Source organism: Cynocephalus volans, chromosome 8 (genome assembly GCF_027409185.1).
Source record: "Cynocephalus volans isolate mCynVol1 chromosome 8, mCynVol1.pri, whole genome shotgun sequence".
Taxonomy (NCBI): domain Eukaryota; kingdom Metazoa; phylum Chordata; class Mammalia; order Dermoptera; family Cynocephalidae; genus Cynocephalus; species Cynocephalus volans.
The window spans coordinates 103,034,626-103,050,260 of record NC_084467.1 but is presented as its reverse complement, the minus strand read 5'-3'; the positions used below and the strand labels follow the sequence as shown (position 1 = coordinate 103,050,260).

General features: G+C 46.8%; 1 protein-coding gene across 1 annotated transcript in view; it reads left to right on the top strand.

Annotated features, from left to right (window-relative positions):
- Positions 1-14,413, top strand: part of CD58 (CD58 molecule) — a 70,055-nt gene extending 55,642 nt beyond the window's left edge. Inside the window, exon 6 of the mRNA XM_063105634.1 lies at positions 12,462-14,413. The gene's annotated coding sequence lies outside the window, so the exon portion shown is untranslated. The remainder of the gene's footprint in view (positions 1-12,461) is intronic.
- Positions 14,414-15,635: the final 1,222 nt, after the last annotated feature.

Genomic DNA, 15,635 nt, shown 5'->3' with positions numbered 1-15,635 from the left:
GGACCAGAGGGATGAGCTTTCTTTTTCCTTCTCTCAGTTTAGCCAGGGTTAGCCCTTGTTACATCAGGGGCCACCATGTACAGTTGTACAGATTGTGGCCTGCACCAGAATGCCCAAATGAGACAGAAAGAAGGATTTGAAATCCAGCCTGCTCTCTGCTCACCCAGCCATGAATCCCAGCACTGGGCTGTATCTACTTAGACCAAGTAGATCCTTTTTCTAACTTGCACAAAAGCCATACATGTATTTTCTTAATGGTTCATTTTTTCCAGAACATGAAGGTAGCATAAAAAATAATTGAAAAATTGAAAAGTAAGTATAGTAAAACTCTACATTGTTTAAATATTTTATTTATACTCTCCCCCACAAAAAATCCCAGAATTTATTAGAATGTTACTTCCCCAGCACTAATGGAAGAAAACTCATTAATAAAAGTTTCAAAATCTACTTCTTTACGTATCTTATTTTTCAGTTAAGAGCATTGCCATGTTTGAGAATTTCTCTTGACCAAGTGATGATCTTAAATAATTTTAATTAACTTTAGCTCACCTGCAAGTTTTTTCAGATTGTGTCTTTATTTAAAATTTTGATATTTTTTCACCACAGATATTTTTGCACTAATTGTGATTTCTTAAAATATTGCATTAAAATATTATTTATCTTGATTTCTGAGGTTTTTGGTGCTCCCTTAAATTTTGTGCTGAAGGTGTCTCACTCACCTCACCCTAGTCCCAGATCTGCTGAGAATCTTCTGATAGTTGCAGACATTGTAGGAAGGGAAGAAAAGAAAGCAGTTTGTTCATTAACAACAAAGTCACTCAGCACATAGTCATCGAGTGCCTACTATGTGCCAAGTGTTCTGTACCCTTGGGATATAACAGTGAAAATCTGCCTTCATGGGACTTGCATTATAGTGGGCAGAGCGATAACAGTAAATAAGGAAACTACAGCACTAAGGGCCAAGAGAAGACAGGGACCTGGGCAGGAAGTGTGGGAAGGGGCAAGGACAATCCTCACCAAGGGGACCTCCAGGACAGTGGTAAAGGATGGCATCCCTGCGACAAGCATTCCCAGCAGAGGTCCTGAGGTGAGAGCAGGCCAGTGTGTTCACAGAGCAGTGAAGAGGCCTGTTTTCTCAGTCAGCCCACAGGTGTGTTTTGTTTAGCCCTCACAGTGTTAAGTTTTTTAAAAAAAATTGTATGCCTTCAGATCGATCTTTCTCCAGTTCACCATAAGCCCTACTCCTCCCTATTGTCTTACACTCATTTGTTTCCTGGCTCTGTGCCCCAAGCTTTGGAGATAATTGTGTATTTCAAACATGTCCTTGGAGCAATAGAAAGTCACAGGAGAGATGGACAGAGCAAAGGACAGCCAGCCCCAACCTGTGTGAATCAAGGGCAAATATCTTTCATCCCCAATCCCTTTGTAATGTGAAATCATAGTCTACAATGCCAGGGAAGAGGGATCCTCAGAAAGGGCTTGGGTTTAAGTTTTCTACCAGCTAAGAGAAATATGAACTCAGTCAAAAATAGGTGGAGTCACCAGGCTGACCAGTTAACTCAGTTGGTTAGAGCATGGTGCTGATAACACCAAGGTCCCAAGTTCAATCCCTGTACGGGCCAGCAAAAAAAAAAAAAAAAAAAAAAAAAAAAAAAGTCAGAAATAAATTGAGTCATAGAAACTAGAGGAAGTTACATTTCTTTCAGATCTTAGTTTGTGGATTGAGTCATAGGCACAAGAGTAACATTTACTGGGCTTCTCCTATGTTCTAGACACCTTGTCAGTCCCATAACCTGTGTCTAATCCTCATTGTAACTTCTCAAGATAGATATAATTTTCTTGCTGTTACTCCCCATCCCCCAGATGACAAAACTGAAGCTCAGCAAGATTGACTTGCCCAAGGATGTGCAGTGAGCTCCTGGTGAGAGTGGCTCCAGATCTCCTCCAGAGAGCAGGTTCTTTCCCAGGAACCTTGCTGCTTGTTGTGGGGATGAAGCCCCTCACCCATTGCTACAAATGTATGCAGGAAATACAGATATGAAAATAACCCAGAAACCCAGGTGGGTCTGTCATTATGGCACATACTTTTAAGAACTTCCATCTCATTTGAGTCTCAGAACAACTTGGTGAATTAGACAGTGTCACCCCATTTTGCAGACAAGGGGACAGATGTAGTGAAAAGTCAACTAGAATTGACAAGGGGTTCTGAGGCTGGGTCAGAGTCCTGTCCCAGAATTGCATCGCCTGTCCCAACATAGGATGGCATAGGTGTTCTTTTGTGCAATGAGACCTTTACTAGTTAATATCAAACTTTGTCCCTTGGTGTGGGTACTTTGTTTTTTATTTCAGTTCTGTGTTGGATTATTTGCTGTTCCCACCTCTCAGACTCTGTGCTGGAATTAATTTGCTGTCCTTTACTTAATTCTAAAGTGGGAGAACTTCCTGTGAGGACCAGTACTTGAGCTCTGTGATTGAGCTAAACTGCTTTGCTGCTGATTCCACAGGGAAAGCTTTTTGTGCAGCTCAGGTTTTAATGGTTGACTTTATAGGTACTTTCGGTTCTAATGAAATCTGATGTACCTGGGTTGTGTAGAAACACTCATCTGGGCCTGAGTCCTTTCATCAAACTGCACCCCATGCAATTCTATATTCCTGACTGGTCTCCTCTGAGTGGTCCTATGCTGATTGGGGGACAGATCAGCTGTCTTTGCTCTGTCCCAGTGTTCCCCCAGTGTACCCGTCTCCCCCACCACCCATGCTGTAAACATTTCCCATGGGATGGACCATGTGCCAGTCCCTTGCAATGACTCACTGGCCTCTGAGTGGCGCCTTTTTTTCAGTTGTGGCTCCTTGCTCCTATGTGGGTCCATGGGAACCCTATTAGTGGTATAGCTGGCCTGGGGGCCACCACAGTCCTCTTCTCCAAGCGACTTCATCCAAAAGGCACAGCTGTGGCTTTTTGGCAGTTTCTGCTCCGTGCACTCAGCAGCTCCAGCCTGGAAATGGCCAGGATTTGAAACTGTCAGAGGGGTTTTTTCTTTCTCTCATCATGGCTTCTCCTGCCTTCATGCACTCTGTAGGTCTCTACTCCTCCTCCCCTGAACTCTAATGGCCCCAGCTTGGCTGTCATTGCTTTTTTATAGTTGTAAATTGGTTGATTTGTGGGAGTGATGCTGGGGACTGTCTTTTCCACCATCTTGACTGGAAGACCTCCAAGAGCAATTATTAAAATAACCTATTTCTTGCAGCCTCATCAACAATTGGTATTATCAGTCTTTTTAAATTTTGGTCATTCTGGTAGAAGTAAAGAAATATCTTGGGCTGGCTGGTTAGCTAAGTTGGTTACAGCACAGTGTTATTTCACTAAGGTCAAGGGTTTTGATCCCTGTACTTGCTAGCTGCCAAAAAAAAAAAAAGAAAAAAAAGAAAAAAGAAATATCTCATTGCTACTTAAATTTACATTTCCCAGATTATTAGTTTGAAGTCTTTTCATATGTTTTTGATCATCTGGATTTGCTCCTCTGTGAATAGCCTATTTGCATCCTTTGTCCATTTTCTTTCTTTTTAAAAAAAAAAAATCATTGCTTTAATTAATTTTTGCAGCTAGCCTATCAGCTTTCATTCCCTGTCCTATTGGGTAAGACTGGAAAATGTTATATATATTGATATGTTGTAATCATAAACCATTTGAAATGACCAGAGTAAATGAAAGCTTCAAAGGGCTATTAAAAAATGATATGAAAGAAGAGGTTAGAAAACCAAAAGCAAAAGGAAGGATGAAATAAGAAACCAGGATGCTGAGGAGATAGGAATGATGTGAGCCATGTGGTGCATGAATTGGTATATGGTGGAAAAGTACAGTAAAGAAGGGAAGGACACACACACACATGCACACACCGTCATTCACTGAGAATTTACAGTGTGCCAGGTACTGGGCTAAGTGTATTGCCTGCTGCATCTCACCCTTCACTAAGAAGAGATGGTAAAATTCATCTCATTATATAGATGGAAAAACAACGGCTCGTAGAAATGAAGTAACAAGGTTAAGGTTGCACTGCTAGTCAAGGTAGAGCCAGGATGTGGACCCAGGTCTGCCTGACACCAAGCCCTAAGCTGGCACATGACTGGGGAGAACCATCCAGGAGCAGCCAGTGTGGACAAAGCTGGCATCAAGAGAACTCTGGCTGAGACCTGGGTTCTAAGCTTGGCCTAGGAAGGGGTTAAAAGGGAGCAGGAAGGAGTCAGAAAAGCTGAAGCTGCCTGAGCTGGGGTGAGCATTTCCTGAGGAACTGGTGTGGTCAGGGGAGGCTTTGGGGAAGGTTCCAGCCCTGTAAGGCTGTTGAGGGCCCTAACCGGGGGCAGGGAGGGTGGCAGCCACAAGAGAACACCGCCCCAGACGTACGCCCAGCCAGATAAAGTGCCTTGCCCATGTCACACCACCCGCACTGTTGGCCATCGCGGTGAAATGAGTCACAGCACATTAAGGAAGAGTAGAGTTAAGGAACTAACATTATGATTGGCTCGGTCCCAGGAGGGAGAGAGAACAAACAGCCTTGTTATCCCTGGACTCCCAGTGCTTTGACTCTCAGGCCACCCTCTCCTCTACCTCATCAGCCTTTGTGTGACAAGAACCCCTTAGGACGAAGCACTGAGAGGCCTGGAGGAGCTCCCTGCTGAGACCCGGTGCTGGTGAAGGGAGGCGTGGGCAATGTAGGAGCCCTGAGCACCGGGGTCCCGAGCTGCCCACACCAGCCTCCGTCAAGTCATGGAAGCTCCCTGGGCCTGCTCCCAGTGGCAGACTAAGGATAATAATATCCATCCCCCACTTCATGGAGAGTGAGTGGAGTCATTGTGAAACTCTGAGTTGCTGTATAGATATGACTGTTGTGATGAATTGGAGGGGTAATGATCTAAAAGCCTTAGCTTACCGTAGGAAAGGCAGACAGTGATGCTGGTCCTATTCCAGCCAGAATGAAGGACCAGAAAGCCTTTGCATTAGGGCCCAGGAACATGGGGATTATCAGATCCAACTGTATACAACAGTGGGGCCTCCACAGCAACCCCCAAGCAGGAGCTTCTCCTCATGAATTTCTCCCCCACAGCATCTGCCCCTGATGTGGAGCTGTGAACAGGCTATTTGCGGTTGCATTCGGCAGACGGAGTTCAAAGCCCAGCCCTTGCATGTGTAAGCTGAAAATCCCTATCCTTCAGTTTCTTCATCTGTACAACAGAAGAGCCATACTTACTCCACGCGGTTGCTGAATATTACACATGAAAGAGCTGGGCAAAAGCCCAGGGCAAATCGTATTCGAAAGCTTGTGATGAATTTGAATGCAAGGTTTAACTCCATTCTCCACTTTGGTTGTTCCCCTCGCAGGGGGAGGAGGGGAGAGTTGAGGAGGAGGACAGATGACACTGATGGCGATCCCACCAGGTACTGTGCTCTGTGCTCTCCACAGAGAAGCTCATCGCACCCTCTCAGCCTCCCTGGGAGGTGTGCGTATCATTATCCTTACCTTACAAATAGACACCTGTGCTCAGAGAGGATAAGCTATCTGCCCAAGGTCTTACCTTTTGAACCTAAGCCTGACACCAAAATCTACACTGTTTATATTAAACAACACCCACAATCTATTCAAATCTACCATGATTTTCCTTGCTACAATGCAAGAAAATCTCAAGTTACGAAATACGTGCAAATGAGATAAGTTTCTAACACAAGCTCATATTGTTCAATTACTCTGCCATCATCCATTAAACCATCTCTTGTGACTCCTGTCAACATTGTCCTTTTTTTATCTCACTCTGCTGCCACCCCAGGCCTATGTTAAAGAAGCATAAAAGTACAAGAGACCTTCCTCCACAGGTAAGGAACTGAAGCCCAGAACGTCTGGAGCCCAAAGCAGCCTGGTTAGAAGCCTGATGCTGAGGCCCAGCAGGGCTCTTTCCTTGGGACGCACCGTGCTTCTCCTCCCCCCTCTATTTGCCCCTTGCTTAGAAGCAGGGGTCAGTGACAACATTAAGGACAGAGGAGCATCGGTGCATTTTCCTTTGGGCTGTACAGCTGATCCACCCTACCCACTTCCTTCTTCCAGATCTAGGACATCAGATTGCAAAGAAGTTAATGTTTCCATAGAAAGTGGAAATAATGAATTCTTCTGTTAAAAAGAATGGGGCGGGACGAGGGGAAGGGCAAAGCCTCAAGAACTAAGACGGTGCATTGAATTTGTGTAGTGGTCTAAACTTCTAAGTGAGGTCCCTTTCTGCCCAGGCCCCAGTCCCTTCCCCACTCCCATAAGTCAGCAGTCCTGCTGAGCTAGCTGGTGGCTCCCACCCTCTGTGCTTCCTGTTGCCCCAGGCGACCCTTCTTCCTTGGGTCCTGGGCCCTGGTTCCTGGCCCAGCAGCCTTCTACCAAGCCTTCAACCATGACTGTTCATTCAGCGCCACCTGGTTCTTTCTTCACTCTTCTTGTTTTGATTTCTTTCTCACATTCTATATGAGGTGCATGAACATTCTGTTCTATTTCAGGGCTGCAGTGCATCATGGAATGAGAAATTGCTCAGGATCCGACATGCCTGGGTTTAAAAGCCAGTTCTTCCATTGACAACTGACTAGTTGTGTAACTCTGGACCTCGGTTTTATCATCTGTAAAGTGGGGGAAAATAATAGCTCCTTGTGGGGGAGCTCACATCAGAATCAACCAAATAGTGTCCTTAAAGTGTTTTGCACATGACAAGGGCACAACAGACAGTCACCTTTCTTTTTCTAGCAGCCTGGTTATCCCAGATCTTACATTCCTGCTAAGCCCAGCCATAGTGTCCCCCAGATCCACCTGGATGGCACCAAGTCAGTCATCTTTGTGCGTCTCAGAGATCTGCCCTGGCGTGCCCAGCACCACTTTGCCTCTACAAGTGGCCAAGTAACACTGCTGCCGTCTGATTACACAGCACCTCTTCTGCCTGGAGCCAGACTGGGCATGCCTCCAAAGTCGTAATAATTTTCAGGGTGCGATTATTTACCACAGCCCAAAGAGGACATCCAGGGCCCCAGAAGGAAGAATGACAGTGTAGGGAAAAAAAAATGTGCCTTGGAAACTTGGGTTCAACTTTCTGGTGTGTCACCAACTAGCTCTGTGTCTTTCGGCGAGTCTTTCAGTTTCTCTTAATTTCAACTATAGAAAGTAATAAAAATTTCTTCCTCCCTTTTTCCCTTCACCCCGTCCCACTTCCCTTCAACAAATATGAATTAGGCATCTAGACACTAGGGATACAAAAGTGAGTAGAAACAAATAAAACTCCATGATGGCCTCATGGAAGTCATTGTCTGATGAGGTAGAGGTATGTTAAATAAATAAAGGCAGGATTAAAACCCTGAGGAGTGCTCCACAGGAGAGGTTCATGGTGCCAGCACCTGTCTAATGGTGGGATTGCAGCTAGCCAGTGAGGTCAGGGAATGCATTTTGAAGAAGCTGTGACTGAACAGAGATCAGAAGGACAAAGAAGCAGTCAGTGGCTAAGAGGGGTGGGAAGAGACTTCCAGGACTAGGACAGGGTTAGCGTAAAGACTCAGTAGGTAGGGGAAAGGGATGTCACAGGAACTGGAAGAAGGCCAGGGGGAATGCTGGGTGGAAAGGGGTGGGAAGCACAGCTGGAGGGGCCAGAAGATGAAGGCCTCTATAGACCTTTTAGGCCTTCATAAGGATTTTGGTCTTTAGTCTCCTAAGATCAATGGGATGCCATCATGTGGTTTTAAAAGGAGGGGATGGACACTCAATAAGTAATTGTTAGAGGAATGAATGAGTCCATTAACACCTTGTCTCCCAAATCACTTATTAATTTGTTAGTCATTAGCAAGAGTTTGGACATATGAGACACAGCAGAGGATGTTTTGATAGACAAAGGGGATGGAGAAGATCTGGAAGGTGAGGTGCTGTCTTAGAGTTCAGGCCTAGACACTGTGTCATAGCAGGCCCCCTGGGAAGATCTCAGAGCACTGAGCACCTGGCATCAGAGGGGGGCTCAAGACAGGTGTCCTGAGGAAGAAAGAGAGGATGTTCCAGTGTCTTTAACATCAGCAATACTTTGCCTACTTCATGATCGAGATCAGGGTTAGCCATTCTTGAATATATTATAAGTGGAAAAGAGGAAAACCTGGTGCTTGTTTGGGGTCTATTTACTGAGCCAGTCTCAGTAAAGCTAATGAGAGGATTCTGTTATCTGGCAAGGCAAAATGCATAGGTCCATAATTGAAAGTCAATCCAACCCTTGTGACTCATAAAGACATTTCCTGTCAATGTAACCTGACTTTCCAGTATCTCATGGATTAAATCCAGGTTTGCCTGCCTGCCTGACCACAGCAGTTAAAAGCATGGGGCAGATACTTTCTGTTTGATCATGGGCAAGCTTCTACATCTATGAATTGGGAATAATGCTATACCTATCTCACTGGATTAAATGAGAAAATGTATGTACTGTGCTTAGCATAGTGTCTGGACCTGTGGCAGCAGCTATTACTATGGCAATTATTCTGTATGTGTGATATAACTATAAAGCTTCTCTAAGGACCAGGAAAGCAATGTAATCAAATCAAAAGTGTTGTCTGACTTTTCCAGAAATGCTTGGAATCCTAATTTATGATTTTGGGTAGCCAATTCAAATAAAATATCACAAACAATAACAACCAAAACTAACAATGCTATGGGGCACCCAAAACAGGTTCTGGAGCAAAGCTGGGGCTGAAGGCAGCTAAATAAAGCTTTACAAAGACGAACCTGTTCTGAGAATTCAGATTTGCCCACACATGAGACTCTAAAAAGCACATGAAAGGCCATGAAGTTAGGTCCAAAGGAAGTGCTCCAAATAAGTTCTGTGAAATAGCAGCATTGTTAGAACATGCATATATCAACCTCCCTTGAGGAGGATTTTGAAGAGTACAACATTTATTTAGCTTCATGTACTGGGGCAGTTACTCAAAGACAATAGCCTTGAGCACACCCAGCTCAGGAAGTGAGTTCCTGGGAACCTGAGAGTGTTTCCGGAGCTGCTCTTAGAGGCAGCAATACCACCAATGCCCACTGGGGGTCTCTCTCATACAGGTGCCAGCAAAGCTGTCCCCAGTTCTAGAGAAAACGGCAGCGCTTGGACCGCGCGGTATGCAAGGCCAGTGCAGGCTTTGGTGGGAGGATTGCTGCAGCTTAGAGGCTCTTCACAGTGACGTCACCAACTGTTAAACATTTGCAGAAGCCAAACTCGGCTTTTAGGGGACAGGCGTCCTGCCAGCCAGCCCATCTATCAAAGGAGTCTTTCCTGTGCACAGAAAGCCCTCGGAGACGTTCTCTGTACACTGGGATTTCATGAGAATCTAAAGAGTTTCTGTATAAGATCAGTCCAGTTGTTTTCCATGCCCAGTGTCTCTCTCAGACCCAGACACCAAAGACGTGCTGCTGCCCCCCTGTGGGCCAAACAAGAAACATAGCCGAGGCTTTATGGCTTGCTCTCTTTCAGGAGAGCTTCACCTGGTCAAAAAGCCCTGGTTTAGAGGTCAGAGATCAAGGTTTGGGTTCTGGTTCTGCCATTTACTAGCTGTGTAACCTTGAGCAAGCCTTTACCTTTCTGGTCCTCGGTTTCCTCATCTGTAAAATGGGGCAAATACTCACCTCAAAAATTGTTTTGCATATTAAATGGGAATGAATGCCCATGAAACACTTTAAGAATGCAAGTATGTATGAGTTGTTTACATTATTACTCTAGGGCAGGGCTTGGAAAATGTTTTCTATAAAGGGCCAGGTAATAAATAATTCTGGCTTTGTTGGCCTTATGGTCTCTGTCTCAACTACTCAACTCTGCTACTTTAGCATGAAAGCAGCCATAGCCAATATATAAACAGATTAGCGTGGCTGTGTTGCGATAAAACTTTATCTTATAAAAACAGGCAATAGGCAGGATTTTTGGCCCATGGGCTGTACTTGGTTCAAAAAGCAGCCTGCTTTTGAAAGACCTGTGAGCTAAGAATGGTTTTCACATTTCTACAGGGTTGTAAGAAAAAACGAAGAATAGGTGACAGACACCAGACTGTATATGGCTTGCAAGCCTCAAGTATTTACCATCTGGCTCTTTATAAAGCTGGCCGACCCCTGCTGCAGAGCACCTCAGGAAAGTCTTAGCCCGGGCAATGGGCAGCTCTGTGCCTGAGTGTTGTAGGACCTGGCTGGTAAGTCATAATAAAACAAGCAGGAGCCAGATGACCCCTAGGACCCATCCAGCTCCAGGATTTAGGGCTCTGCATGACTCATGACGAAGCTCTGGGGCTGATGGAGAAAGAGGAAATGTGGCCTCCTCATTCTCTTTTCATTTGTCTGTTTCTGATGCGCCTCATGAAAGAGGATCAGAAAAGCTTCCATCAGAAAATGAACCAACAATAATCAAGTAAAAGGGGCTTTCATTTCCTGAATTGTTTCTAGTAGGTGAGGCTGTGCTTTCATCTGGAACTTCTGAGTTCTCTATGACACTCTGAGTCATGGGAGAATTCAGGACACACCTGGTGCCACCCAGCCCCAGGAGGGCTTGGGGCAAGCCCTCCCTGCATCTGCTTAAGTCATTTGCTAACAGCTCTGGGCCTCCCAAGAAAGGCCCTGGAGAAAAGACAATGTCATTTATTGCTTTTTGTGGTTCTAAAAATAATACGTATTTACTACAGAAAATGTGAAAAATACAGAAATGTGTAAAGAAGCAAATGTACAGAATTTTTTTTTTTTTTTTTTGCAGCTGGCCAGTATGGGTATCTAAACCCTTGATCTTGGTGTTGTCAGCACAACACTCTACCAACTGAGATAAGCAGCCAGCCCCTATACAGAATAGTTTCTTACTCAAAACCAATTTGATTGATTCAGGAAATGATTATTTATTGAGCACCTACTATATGCCAGGCACTATTCTCAGTGCTGGGGATACGGCAGTGAATGGAACAACATCCTCGCCCTCATGGAGCTTACATTCTAGCAGGGCAGGCAGAGTGAGGTGTTGGAGGCTGATGGCACAGAGCTCCATTTCTGACAGCAAGGTCAGGGAATGAGGAAACAAAGCATGGGGGTGTTGGGGGAAGATGTTTCAGGCAGAAGGGACAGGAAGTGCCAGGTGCTGGGTAAGAGCCTGCTTAGCATGCTCAGGGACCTGAAGGGGGACAGTGTGCCTGGAGATGAGGCAGAGGGGCAGCTGGGCAAGCGGACCTGGGATTGTTATTGAGTGACATGGAAACCCAGTGTGGGGTTTTGAACAGAGGAGTGGCATGATTGGCCTTATGTTTTGAAATAATCATTCTGGACACTGAATGGAAAGTAGAGGTTAGGGGTGGGGGTTGGCAAGGGAAGAAGCTGGGAAACCAATTAAGAGGTTCCTGAGATGGTAATACAGACTATGAAAGCAGAGCTGCCCTGGTTGAAGGGGTGGCAGTGGAGGGAGGGCCTGCCACCCCTCCTGCTGGGCCTCCGCTCTTGCCTCTTGGTGGTCTCTGAGGTTCTACTGTGGAACCCTAGGGTGCCTAGGATCACGGTTTGAAAACCACTGGACTAGAGGGTCTTTAAGGGCCCTTCCAGCTGTGGGCTCCTGTGTTCCTGTGATCCTGTTAGGTCATTTTAAGCCTGTACATGATTCTGTGGGACCAGGCCCAATCTCCATCAGCCAGGCCTCTGTCAACTTGAAAAGTGGACAGGTTTCAGGGTCTGGGAAAGGGAGGGATTTTGAACATTAATTTAGTTCGCACATATTGAATGTTACCAGCCATGTGTAGGAATTCTCAGGATGAGTAAGATAAAATGTCTGCCTCAGGAAAGCCACGGGGGTACAGAAACTAGGAAATCTCACAAACAGCCAAGTCCAGGGTCTGAGGGGTCCCTGGCACCTCCTTGCCTTTTTTCTTTCATGTCTCTTTTAAGCCAGTGGTGCCCATACCAGGCTGGTCATGAGGTCTTCTAAGGCACTTTAGAACATGCGGACTCTCAGACTGCTCCTTCAAAGATTCTAATTCAGTTGGCCCAGGTGGGGCCTGGGAATCTATGTCTAAAATTCCCAGGAGAAATTGACGAGCTGCTAGGTTTGGGAATCATGGTAATTCCCCATCTCCTCCCAGTCTCCTCAGCCACCTGGAACCTACCAACTTGGCCTATGTTTTGGTAAACTCCTTTTTGTCTCAGAAAATCTCTCCTAGAGCTATTGATCTGTGAAACTATTTAGAGGCCTGAAATATTCCAAGAACACAACCAACACTGTAGGCCACCACCAATCTCACTGGGAGAGACCCCTGCAGGTGGAGACACATGTGGGGTAAGGCAAATTGCATAGGTGGGACTCCAAAATTCATTCCAGAACCTAAAGAAAATCAGGTTCCAAACAGAAAGAGAGGGGGGAAGAGAGAAGAGGGGAGAATGAATCTTCTGTGAATGAATGGTAATTTTCTCTGTTGCCAGGGAGAAAAACGTATCAACAAAACTGGACCAAGAGCCTTCAACTAAAAAGACTTCTCTGAGACTTCTTTCCTGGAAGCAGTGAACTTCATCCTCCAGCCGCCAGTAATCTAACATTAAGCCCCTTAACCTACCTGATTGTTCTCTTTCAGTATCAGCTGGTTTCACATTAACCTCTCCGTCTTCCCATAATGCAGTTACCTCCATTGGCAGCCAGGCCTGATTCAAGCCACGTTCGGCCTGGGACTGTTTGCCTCCCTGGCCACGTTTCCCCCTTTCCAGCTCCTCCACACCTACTGTGCAGGAGTCACCCGGGCTGATGTTCACCTCCGGGATCTGGGCTGGACAGAAGCTGAGGGACACCCTTTGCAAACCTGCACCTTGTGCTTCTGGGTCCCCGGGCCTGCAGTGACTCCTCTGTTATTTCAGACCAAGGCTGTCAGAGGGAGGCCGCAGCCCTGGCCTGCCGGAGCTGCTTGGCCTCTGGCTGCTCCCGTGGCTCTGGTGTTTGAGCTTTGTCTTCCCTCTCTCTGGGAAGAACTATTGAAATAGTTTCTTTGGAAAGGACAAAGAATCTGGGCCAGATGCTGAAGGGACATTAATGACCTGTCTTGGGTCCCCATTGTGCCCATGAGAGACACTCAGCTCTAAAGCTGCTCTGTGCTCTGTCTCCACTGGCCACACAGCCTGTGGCCTCTCCGCCTAACAGTGGATGATGGCTTTGGAGAGGGTCTTTGACTCCTTGGGTAACTGTAAGTAAATATAAGCAGTGAGGGCTTGAGGAAGGTCTGTGTTCCATGGGACAAGATGCCTCTTCACTTGTATAGTCAGGGTAGAATGCTGGAAAGAACCTTAAAACGCACCATCAAAAACCTCCTTTCATGGAGAACAGAGGCCTCACCTGAGCATGGGCTGTAGAGTTCAGTCAGAAGCAGAGAGGGGACATTGCATGAGGCCTTCTCCCAGCTCCACTAAGCCCATGCTGGGCGGGATGAGGAAAATCAAGGTTCTCAGTGGGGCACTGGGGTTGCAAGACTGGGGAGGGCTGGTGGCAGCTTCTTCATGACCTGTCCCCAAAGAGGCCCTTCTCCCAGCCACCTTGGACCCCAGTCAGCTCTTCTAGGCTTTCCTGTCTGGGGGCTCAGCCCACGTGTTCGATGGTTGGTAGGCTTGGTACTTGCTTTGTGTTTTTGCCTGGTGGTTATGTCCTGCCCAGTACCACCTCAGTCTCAGAAGGACCCCCTCACTGAAACAGCCCTGAGAAAGGGAAAAAGGCAAGCCCTCCATACCCACATCTCTCACCTGGGCACGTGCACACACAGACCCACACCCCTGTCCTTATGCCACAATTGCTTCTCTGGTTTGTGTTGCTTTCCAGGCACAATGCCCCTTTTCGTGAGTGGACAGAGCCCTGGCCTGGGTGGCAGGGAGCTGGGCTCCATGCTCTGCCGCTGGGTGGATGGCATCCTCTCTGAGCTGCTCTGGTCTGCACACCAAGGGAGTTCCTCTAGACCAGCTCCAGTGTTGATTCCCTCTCCAGAGGCACCCTGACTTCCTCCCCTTTCTTACCTGAGTATCAGTTTACTCCCACCTCAGGGACTGAATGGGGGACAGATTCCAGAAAAAGGGGGTGGGGACACCAAAGCCAACGTTGCCAGCTGAGCCACACAGCTGCTTCACCCACGCACAGCAAGAGGTGTTCACCGGCTCTGCACTCCCCAGCTCCAGATGTAGGGATATTGCCCATTTGACAAAGGGAAGGCCCCCAACCCAAACATCATGTTTGTGAGTTTAACCTTGTCCTAAACAGCTCTCTGGAAAAGGTCCAGGTTCTCCCAGCCAGGACAGTGGGCTGTCAACGCTCAGCCCTTCACATGCAACACCCTGGAGGTCAGCGTTTCTCTGGGTGACAGGCACCTGAGACTAAAGACAAACTTGAAATATGAAAATGAGTTAATACCCACAAAAATGAAACACTTTCAAATAACAAAGCACTGTTTTCTCATTCTTCCTTCATCATCTGAGGGCATTTTAGGCAACAGAAGCTTTAGAGTTTTTTTCTCTTCATTGGGTTGTCAATGTTCAAAATTATATCCAGAGCTGTCCAATTTGCCTGTTGCTCCAGGCTTATCGATCCTCAAAAGTAAGACTGAGTCAGTTGAATTGGACAGGCTGGGGGCTGAGTCAGGGAGCAGCTTTCATCAGGGACCTGTTGTCAACCAAACTCAGCTTGGGCTCTGTGGGAAGACACAGCCCACTGGCCCAAACATGAACCTGTGGGGCCTGGACACTGCTGGGAAGATAAAGCATTCGAGCCTGTGAGGAAAGAACTAGCATGATGAGAAACAAAGCAAGGGATTCTGATTCAAATGGGTATGGGCAAACTCACTAGAAATGGGAGGATTTTGGCTGCGAAGGGATTACTCAGGAGTGGGTAACCACAGAAGACTGAGGAGCCAAGATTGAAGCTGGACTTGGAGGCAGAAGAGAGAAGCTAGGGGAACGTTTCCATATTTGGGTGGGGTGGTTAGTGGGGGTGGGAGGAGGATGGATAAATGAAGTCTGTCTCTCTCTCTCTCTCTCTCTCACACACACACACGCACACGCACACGCACACACACACAGAGAGCTTTAAGTAGGAAGAGGGGCAGAGGGACCAAGTCAGCCTGCAGAAGTCTGTTGCTAGTCTAAAGAGTCACACTCAGGATTCCTGCAGCCCCTCCCCCATGCATACAGCACTCCCGCTTCTCTCAAGCACAGCCTGCTGCCTGGGGTGGTACAGTCGTTTCCATAGCAGCCAATTGTTCTGTCACAGAGACATGATTCTGACTCCAGGTGGGTTATGAACAGAAGGAACATATGAAACCGCTCAGTGGCGGGGATCTAGTTTTCCAGTAAGCGCCGCTGCTAATAAAGAAGTCAAAACACACAAACTGGAAGATAAATGGAACCAGGATGAGCAAATGCTACATTTTCCATGAGGCATCAGCTATTTGCTAAAAGTGACAATAACAACTGAATAGGTTCAACAAGAACGACACTGGAAAGGGCAGCCCAGAACAGCTGCTGTCCGTCTGCAGACTCAGGGCGATGGCGGGGCCGGGGATGCAGCTGTCAGTCTATGAGGCAGGAAGGAGGTGCCTTCAATACACCATCTTCCTCTTGCACCATCCCTGA